The sequence below is a fragment of the Panthera leo genome, chromosome B1, assembly GCF_018350215.1.
Source record: "Panthera leo isolate Ple1 chromosome B1, P.leo_Ple1_pat1.1, whole genome shotgun sequence".
NCBI lineage: Eukaryota > Metazoa > Chordata > Mammalia > Carnivora > Felidae > Panthera > Panthera leo.
In genome coordinates, this window is record NC_056682.1 from 102,332,475 (window position 1) to 102,342,900 (window position 10,426).

General features: G+C 40.1%; 1 pseudogene; it reads left to right on the top strand.

Annotated features, from left to right (window-relative positions):
• Positions 1 to 6,889: 6,889 nt before the first annotated feature.
• LOC122218443 lies at positions 6,890 to 10,079 on the top strand (annotated as a pseudogene).
• The last annotated feature ends 347 nt before the right edge of the window (positions 10,080 to 10,426 follow it).

Below are 10,426 nucleotides of genomic sequence, written 5' to 3' on the forward strand. Positions count from 1 at the left end.
CATTTATAATAGTTAGCTCTTCCTGGTGGATAGACCCTGTGATTATTATATAATGCCCTTCTTCATCTCTTGTTACAGCCTTTAATTTAAAGTCTAGTTTGTCTGATATAAGTATGGCTACTCCAGCTTTCTTTTGGCTTCCAGGAGCATGATAAATAGTTCTCCATCCCCTCACTCTCAATCTAAAGGTGTCCTCAGATCTAAAATGAGTCTCTTGTAGACAGCAAATAGATGGGTCTTGTTTTTTTATCCATTCTGATACCCTATGTCTTTTAGTTGGCGCATTTAATCCATTTACATTCAGTGTTATTATAGAAAGATATGGGTTTAGAGTCATTGTGATGTCTGTATGTTTTATGCTTGTAGTGATGTCTCTGGTACTTTGTCTCACAGGATCCCCCTTAGGATCTCTTGTAGGGCTGGTTTCGTGGTGACAAATTCCTTCAGTTTTTGTTTGTTTGGGAAGACCTTTATCTCTCCTTCTATTCTAAATGACAGACTTGCTGGATAAAGGATTCTCGGCTGCATATTTTTTCTGTTTAGCACACTGTAGATATCGTGCCAAGCCTTTCTGGCCTGCCAAGTTTCAAAGGAGAGATCAGTCACGAGTCTTATAGGTCTCCCTTTATATGTGAGGGCACGTTTATCCCTTGCTGCTTTCAGAATTTTCTCTTTATCCTTGTATTTTGCCAGTTTCACTATGATATGTCGTGCAGAAGATCGATTCAAGTTACGTCTGAAGGGAGTTCTCTGTGCCTCTTGGATTTCAATGCCTTTATCCTTCCCCAGTTCAGGGAAGTTCTCAGCTATAATTTGTTCAAGTACCCCTTCAGCACCCTTCCCTCTCTCTTCCTCCTCTGGGATACCAATTATGCGTATATTATTTTTTTTTAGTGTATCACTTAGTTCTCTAATTTTCCCCTCATACTCCTGGATTTTTTTATCTCTCTTTCTCTCAGCTTCCTCTTTCTCCATAACTTTATCTTCTAGTTCACCTATTCTCTCCTCTGCCTCTTCAAGCCGAGCCATCGTGGATTCCATTTTGTTTTGCAATTCGTTTAAAGCGTTTTTCAACTCCTCGTGACTGTTCCTTAGTCCCTCGATCTTTGTGGCAAGAGATTCTCTGCTGTCCTGTATACTGTTTTCAAGCCCAGCGATTAATTTTATGACTATTATTCTAAATTCACTTTCTGTTATATTATTTAAATCCTTTTTGATCAGTTCATTAGCTGTTGTTATTTCCTGGAGATTCTTCTGAGGGGAATTCTTCCGTTTGGTCATTTTGGAGAGTCCCTGGCGTGGTGAGGACCTGCAGTGCACTTCCCCTGTGCTGTGGTGTATAACTGGAGTTAGTGGGCGGGGCCGCAGTCCGACCCGATGTCTGCCCCCAGCCCACTGCTGGGGCCACAGTCAGACTGGTGTGTGCCTTCTCTTCCCCTCTCCTAGGGGCGGGATTCACTGTGGGGTGGCGTGTCCCGTCTGGGCTACTTGCACACTGCCAGGCTTGTGTTCCTGGGGATCTGGCGTATTAGCTGGGGTGGGTAGGCAAGGTGCACGGGGGCTGGAGGGGCAGGCTTAGCTCGCTTCTCCTTAGGTGATCCACTTTAGGAGGAGCCCTGTGGCAGCGGGAGGGAGTCAGATCCACTGCCGGAGGTTTGGCTCTGCAGAAGCACAGAGTTGGGTGTTTGCGCGGAGCGAGCAAGTTCTCTGGCAGGAACTGGTTCCCTTTGGGATTTTGGCTGGGGGATGGGCGGGGGAGATGGCGCTGGCGCCTTTGTTCCCCGCCAAGCTGGGCTCAGCAGCTCTCCCTCCCTTTGTCCTCCAGTCTTCCCGCTTTCTGAGCAGAGCTGTTAACTTATGACCTCCCAGACGCTAAGTCGCTCTTGCTGTCGGAACACAGTCTGTCCGGCCCCTCTGCTTTTGCCAGCCAGACTCGGGGGCTCTGCTTGGCCGGCGAGCCGCCCCTCCGCCCCGGCTCCCTCCCGCCAGTCCGTGGAGCGCGCACCGCCTCGCCGCCCTTCCTACCCTCTTCCGTGGGCCTCTAGTCTGCGCTTGGCTCCGGAGACTCCATTCTGCTAATCCTCTGGCGGTTTTCTGGGTTCTTTAGGTAGGTGTAGGTGGAATCTAAGTGATCGGCAGGACGCGCTGTGAGCCCCGCGTCCTCCTACGCCGCCATCTTCCGGAACCTCCAATGAGGATATTTCTTTATATCCATCAACTTTAACAAGGCCTGGTACACAGGGGGCACTCAACAAATACATTTTCAATGAAAGAAAATGAACATTTTGTCATCTTTTTGCTCTACAATAAATGCTTTTACAAAAAAACCCCACATATTTTTGAGCTATAAAATCACTTCAGAAAAATTTTCAGATAGGTAGTGTGAATCTTCCTCTAAGCTTTCTCTAAAGGGAATTGTAGCATTTTATTAGAGTGAATGGACACTAGGAAAAAAGAAATACCCAGACTTTTGAAGAGGTTGTTATACACTGGCTCTGAATTGATGCTAAATCCAAGGGAAACAAAATGCCACTGTGGTCCACTAGTCAAGGTAGGGCTCATGGTGGTCAAGTGATATATCTCTATCTCTGTAATTTTGGCCTAAGTTTGAACTACTTTCTTCTCAATAGACCCACAGACTCCTATGGTTCTTTCCTAAGTTACTGAATGTATAATTTGGATAGATACATTTGTCAACTGGAAGAATCATTACAAAGGTTCTCTGACTCATGAAGTAAAGACATTAGGTAGGAAGAATCAAATGGATTCCTCTAGAATTGCCCCTCCCTGCCAGGATGGTAAACAAAAGTAATACATCTCTGGAGAAATTTCAGGGATTATTACCACTAGCAAAGACTTGGAACATGCCAGTGTAATGAAACAAATCAGATTTCTAATTTTCTTGTTTAGACTCTGTAGAAGTATGGTGGATCTTGGAAAGTGACCTTGGAATATCATATTTAATCAGCTCAATTGCAGCTGTTGCTTGAGATGTGGTGTCTTTAACTGAAGCAAATCAACATTGGTGGGAAGCTATTGACCTGAAAAATGCTCTTTTCTTTCCATATTAATTTGCAAGAACCACACAAAAAAGTAGTTTGATTTTAAATGGTAGGAAAAACAATATACTTTCCTATCTCAGGGCTATGTTAATTTTCTTGCTTTCTGTTACAGTATCTTCTACAGTGATTGTCTTGACATTTTAAACAACCTAACATTTCTCCACTACATTGGTGAGATCATTGTCTCTGATGAGTAGGAAATAGCAAGTTCTTTAGATGCCTTAGTAAGACACCTGAGAAACAGAATATGTTATAAACCCCATGAAAATTCAGAGACTCACCAGCTCAGTGAAATTTCTGAGATAAACCATCTCAAGGGTAAATGACAAGTTACTGCATCTTGTACCAGCAACCAACAAAAAGAGGCACAATGCTGGATAGAATTTTTTGGATTTTGGAGGCAACATATACATGTTTGAGTATTTATGATACCTCCTAATGAATAACCTGGAGGTTGTTGGTTTTGAATGGGGAGTGCAGAAAAAGGCTCTGCAACAAGTCCAGGCTGCAATGAGAACTTCTTTTCCACTTAAGCTTTATGAAACAGATCTGATGATGCTTGAAAAGCCTGTGGAGTATAGGGATACACTATGGAGTCTTTGGCAAGTACTATTAGGAGAATTATAGGGCAAAAGTCTAGAGTTTCGAGAAAATCCGTGCTTTCTTTTATGGATAACTATTCTTTTGGGGAATAGCTCCAGGTTTGCTACCAGGTCTCCATAGAAACTGAATGTCTAATCATTGGATATCAAGTGATTGGTGCCCTAAGATTCCCATTATAAACTTGGTGTTCTCTGAGCTACCAAGCCATAAATTTAGGCATGGGCCACAGAAATCAATTATTAAATAGAAATGGTAAATAAGAAATTGAGTTTGAGCTTATGCCAAAAGGCACAAGGAAGTTGTGTGAGCAGATACCTGACTCTTCAACACTAACTGCTGTTGTATTGTCCTTTTTTTCTTCTATACCTATGGATTCATGGAGAATTCCTTATGAGTTTATGTCTGAGGAGGAGAAAACCTTGGGCCTGGTTTACAGATGGTTTGGTGGTCTTGATTCCCAAGGGGGACCCAACAATGGTTGTATTAAACTAAAAGTTGAGACTGTCACTTAGCTGCTTGGGTCCTTATGTCATTGAATTAACAGGCCAAGAAGGAGGTTACTTTGCTGTTTGGGGGACACTCATCCTGATTTTCAATGGAAAATTGGGTTCTTGCTACACAAGAGGGGCAATGAACATTTCTTAGTCTTTCTGTGCTGCTATAACAAAATACCAAGTACTGGGGTGCTTATGAATAGCGGAAATTTATTTCTCACATTTCTGGAGGCTGGAGGTCTGAAATTAGGATGTCTGCATGGGCAGGTGAAAGTCCTCTTTAGAACTGCAGACTTCTTGTGTTCTCACAAGGCGGAAAAGCAAGGGATATCTCTTATAAAGGCACTAATCTCATTTGTGAGGGTTCTGCCCTCTTGACTTAATCACACCCAAAGGCCTCCCGCCCCCTCAATATCATCACCTTGGGTATCAGGTTTTCAGTGTGTAAATTTTGTAGTGTGAAATAAAAATTCAGACTATGGCAGAGGCATATGGAACCAAGGAAATTCTTTGGAGTTTTATTGGTACTTCCTGTCCAAGAGTAAAAGGTTAAGTTGATAGCAAACTACAGAAATTTAAAAAAGATAGGACAAATAGAGATTGAGAATCTTGATAAATGAAGGTTTGATCCTGACCAGCTGAGGCCCTGATGGGGACAAAGGAACATGAATGAGATGTAGAAAAAAGGGGTTATAAATATCAATGAGAGCTGCATGACCATTACAGAAATGAAGACTGCAGCAGCTATATATATCTTCGTGTGTGTGTTACATATACACTTTCCTTTATTTTCCTTTTCTTTAGAATTGTATGTAAGTTTTTTTGGAGGTAAAATTTACAATTTAGTCTTTATATAGAATGTTTACATGTGGCTGTGACTGAATTTGAAGTGTAATTAACATAGCTCAGGAATACAATGACTGATGGAACTTTGAATCTCATTATTTTGGGGAGAGGATGAAAATGATATCATTTGTCTAAGGGATAGTTCCATGATGTTAGGTGCAAATAGGGAGTTCGCTTTTGTTGTTGCATGAAAGTTCAAATATATGTAGAAAGAGTGTGAATAGATGCTGAGTGGCCAATGGGGGAGATGACAGCAGTTATTCAGCAATTATGTCTCAGGTCCAAATTCACATTTAATCCCTGCTTTGTGATATCAAGGCTGGATTCTGCTAAGAGGATTTCTTTGCTAGCTGGCTCTGAGACTCTGACAAAAGGAGGCACTAGAGGTAACTGCAAGCTGAAGGAGAAAGAAGAAAAAGGTCCATCCTATTTGCTGTCAAATTGGGTTCTTGTTAGTATCACGACAGTCTCATTTCTTCAATCTGTCAGTGAGACTTTATTTTTAGAGAAGCAATTGAATCCAGTTTGCAGATTTTCCAACCTTTGAAGAACCAGGTCTCACCATGTCTCTCAGGGACACCAAAGCTGCCATTAAACATCCCTTCTGAGAAGTCTGATTCTATGCCCTTTGGGCTTCCTCTGCCAAATTCAGAGATACCTGCTCCAGCTAAGGAATATTCCCTTTTCTGAGTATCTGCTCTATGGGGCCTTTTGTTCAAAGTTCTAATTTTAATAGTTCCAACCTCTTCTCTTTATTTTCCTAACACTAGTGGTGGTAGATGCTTCCTGCAGTTGCTAGTTTCATGACACCTTATTGTTTAAAAAAAATTTTTTTTTAACATTTATTCACTTTTGAGAGACAGAGAGAGACAGAGCATGAGCAGGGGAGGGACAGAGAGACAGGGAGACACAGAATCAGAAGCAGGCTTCAGGCTCTGAGCTGTCAGCACTGAGCCTGACGTGGGGCTTGAACCCACAAACTGTGAGACCACGACCTGAACCGAAGTCAGACACTTAACTGACTGAGCCACTCAGGTGCCCCATGATACCTTATTGTTCTTTTAATTTTTTTGTTTTCAGTTCTCCAGTTAAGAGAAATCTATTACTGGGGCTCCTGGGTGGCTCAGTCAGTTGAGCATCCAACTTCGGCTCAGGTCATGATTATGCAGTCTGTGAGTTCGAGCCCTGCGTCGGGCTCTGTGCTGACAGCTCAGAGCCTGGAGCCTGCTTCAGATTCTGTCTCCCTCTTTCTCTGCCCCTCCCCCACTCATTCTCTGTCTCTCTCTCTGTCAAAAATAAACAAACATTAAAAAAAATTAAAAAAAAGAAAAATCTATTACCTCATTTAATTCTTTATATTAAACCCTTTCTGTTAAAATAACATAAGTAATATTTTTTTTGTCTCCTAACAAAGATCAGTATATGAAAACAGTAGAGGCATACTTGCTTTATTGTGATTTGCAGTCATTGCTTATTCTTTTTCTTTTTAAGGATTGAGAGTTTGTGGCAATCCTACATTAGGCAAGTTTGTCAGTGTCATTTTTCCAACAGGATTTGTTTACTTTGTATCACATTTGGGTAATTCTCCCAATATTTCAAACTTAAATTATTAAGTTTGTTGTGGCAAACTGTGATTAGTGATCATTAATGTTACTGTTGTAATAAAATTAGGCCAGGGGTGCCTGGATGGCCCAGTTGGTTAAGCATCTGACTCTTGATTTCAGCTCAGGTTATGATCTCATGGTTGTGAGATCAAGCCAACGAGTTGGGTTCTGTACTGAGCATGGAGCCTGCTTACAATTCATTCTCTCCCTCCCCCTTTCTCCCTACCCAACTTGCATGCTCTCTCTCAAAAAAAAAGTAGGCCAGTTTAATAGTCCTATAATGGCTTGTAAGTGTTCAAATAAAAGGTAGAGTCACGTGTCTCTCATTTTAACTTGAAAGCTAGAAATGATTCAGCTTAGTGAGGAAGGCAGGTTGAAAGCGAAGATGGGCTTAAAACTAGGCCTCTTGTACCAGTTAGCCAAGTTGTGAATGCAAAGAAAACGTTCTTGAAGGAAATTAAAAGTACTACTCCAGTAAACACATAAACACATGAATGATAAGAAAGTGAAGTAGCCTTATTGCTGATATGGAGAAAGTTTGAGTGGTCTGGATAGAAGATCAAAACAGCCACAACATTCCCTGAAAGCCAAAGGCTAATCCAGAGTAAGTCCCTAACTCTCTTCAATTCTATAAAGGCTGAGAAGGGTGAGAAAGCTGCAGAAAAAAAGTATGAAGCTAGTAGAGGTTGGTTCATGAAGTTCAAGGAGAGAAGCTTTCTCCATAACATAAAAATGTGAAGTGAATCAGCAAGTGCTGATGTGGAAGCAGCAGCAAGTTATGCAGAAAATCTAGCTAAGGTAACTCATGGAGGTAGCTACACTTAAACAACAAATTTTCAGTATCAGTGAAACAGCCCTCTATTGGAAGAGGATGCCATCTAGGGCTGTCATAGCCAGAGAGGAGATGCCTGGCTTCAAGGCTTCAAAGGACAGGCTGACTCTTGTTAGGGACTAATGTAGGCGGTGGCTTTAAATTGAAGCCAGAGCTTATTTACCATTCCAAAAATCCCAGGGTCCTTAAGAATTATGCTAAATCTTCTCTGCCTTTGATCTAAAAATGGAACGACAAAGCCAGAATGACGGCTCATTTGTTTATAACATGGTTTACTGATTATTTGAAGCCCACTGTTGAGACCTACTTCTCAGAAAAAAAGAAGCCTTTCAAAATCATTCTGCTCATTGACAATGCACCTCATCACCCAGGAGCTCTGATGGAAATGTACGATGAGATTCATGTTGTTTTCAGGCCTGTTAACAGAACATCCAACCTGTACTCCACAGATCAAGTAGTGATGTAAACTTTCAGGTCTTATTATTTAAAAAATAAATTTTGTAAGGCTATACCTGCCATAGGTAGTGATTCCTCTGATTGATCTAAAAAAGTAAATGGAAAACCTCTGCAATGGAATCACCATTCTAGACGCTATTAAGGACATTTTCAATTCATGAGAGGAAGTCAAAATATCAAAAGAAACAAGAGCTTGTAAGAGGTTGAATGTGACTTTCATTGATGACTTTGACAGGTTTGATATCTCAGTGAAGGAAGTAAGTGCAGATGTGGTGCAAACAGTAGGAGGACTAGAATTAGAAGTGGAGCCTGAGTGTTTCGAAGAGACACATGTACCCCAATGTTTATAGCAGCACTATCAACAATACCCAAAGTATGGAAAGAGCCCAAATGTCCATTGATGGATGACTGGATAAAGAAGATGTGGTGTATATATACAATGGAGTATTACTTGGCAATCAAAAAGAATGAAATCTTGCCATTTGCAACTACGTGGATGGAACTAAAGGGTATTATGCTAAGTGAAATTAGTCAGAGAAAGACAAATATCATATGACTTCACTCATATGAGGACTTTAAGATACAAAACAGAGAACATAAGGGAAGGGAAGAAAAAATAATATAAAAACAGGAAAGGGGACAAAACATAAGAGACTCTTAAATATAGAGAACAAATGGAGGGTTGCTGGAGGGGTTGTGGGAGGGGGAGATGGGCTAAATGGGTAAGGGGCTTAAGGTATCTACTGAAATCATTGTTGCACCATGTACTAACTGACTTGGATGTAAATTATAAAAAATAAATTATTGAAAACAAACAAACAAAAAAGTGTAGCCTGAAGATGTGACTGACTTGCTGCAATTTCATGATAAAACTTGAATGGATTAGGAGTTGCTTTTTATGGATGAACAAAGAAAGTCCTTCTTGGTGGAATGTACTCCTGGTGAAGTTGCTGTGCAGATTGTTGAAATGACAACAAAGGATGCAGAATATTATATAAACTTAATTGATAAAAGAGTGGCAGTGTTTTGGAGGACTGACTCCTAATTTTTAAAGAAGTTCTACTGTGGGTAAAATACTATCAAATAGTATCACATGGCACATCTTTTATATATATATATATATATATATATATATATATATATATATATATATATATAAAAGAGTTATATATATATATATATATATATAAAAGAGTTATATATATATATATATATATATATATATATATATATATATATATATATAAAAGAGTTGATCAATGCAGCAGACTTCATTGATGTCTTTAAGAAATTGCCACAGAGTGGCTGCACCAGTTTGCATTCCCACCAACAGTGTAAGAGGGTTCCTGTTTCTCCACATCCTCTCCAGCATCTATAGTCTCCTGATTTGTTCATTTTGGCCACTCTGACTGGCGTGAGGTGATATCTGAGAGTGGTTTTGATTTGTATTTAACATTGTGGAGGTTCCTCAAAAAATTAAAAATAGACCTACCCTATGACCCAGCAGTAGCACTGCTAGTAATTTACCCAAGGGATACAGGAGTACTGATGCATAGGGGCATTTGTACTCCAATGTTTACAGCAGCACTCTCAACAATAGCCAAATTACGGAAAGAGCCTAAATGTCCATCAGCTGATGAATGGATAAAGAAATTGTGGTTTATATACACAATGGAATACTACACAATGGAGAAAGAACAAAATATGGCCCTTCGTAGCAACGTGGACGGAACTGGAGAGTGTGATGCTAAGTGAAATAAGCCATACAGAGAAAGACAGATACCATGTTTTCACTCTTATGTGGATCCTGAGAAACTTAACAGAAACCCATGGGGGAGGGGAAGAAAAAAAAAAAAAAGAGAGGTTAGAGTGGGAGAGAGCCAAAGCATAAGAGATGCTTAAAAAATGAGAACAAACTGAGGGCTGATGGGGGGTGGGAGGGAGGGGAGGGGAGGGTGGGTGATGGGTATTGAAGAGGGCATCTTTTGGGATGAACACTGGGTGTTGTATGGAAACCAATTTGACAAAAAATTTCATATATTTAAAAAAAAAAAAGAAATTGCCACAGCCACCCTAGCCTTCAGCAACCACTACTCTGATCAGTCATCAGCCATCAGCATCCAGGCAGGAATCTCCACCAGCAAAAAGATTACAACTTGCTGAAATCTCAGTTGAAGGTTAACATTTCTTACCCATAAAGTATCCTTAAATTAAGGTATGTGCATTGTTTTATTTTAGACATAATGATATTTCATGCTTATTAGACTAAAGTATAGTATAAACATTTATATGTGCTGAGAAACCAAAAAATTCATTCGACTCACTTTATTGTGTTATTCACTTTATTGCAATCGTCTGAACCAAACTTGCAACATGTGCAAAGTATGCCTGTACTATATTCACTGATTTTAACAGAGTAGACTTCTTTAAAAATTCAGAAACCCTAATTGACCAGTCTTTGTGAATTTATGTTCCTCATAAACCATTTGATATTATCTGTACATGCATCTTTCTTTTGTTAGTGATTTG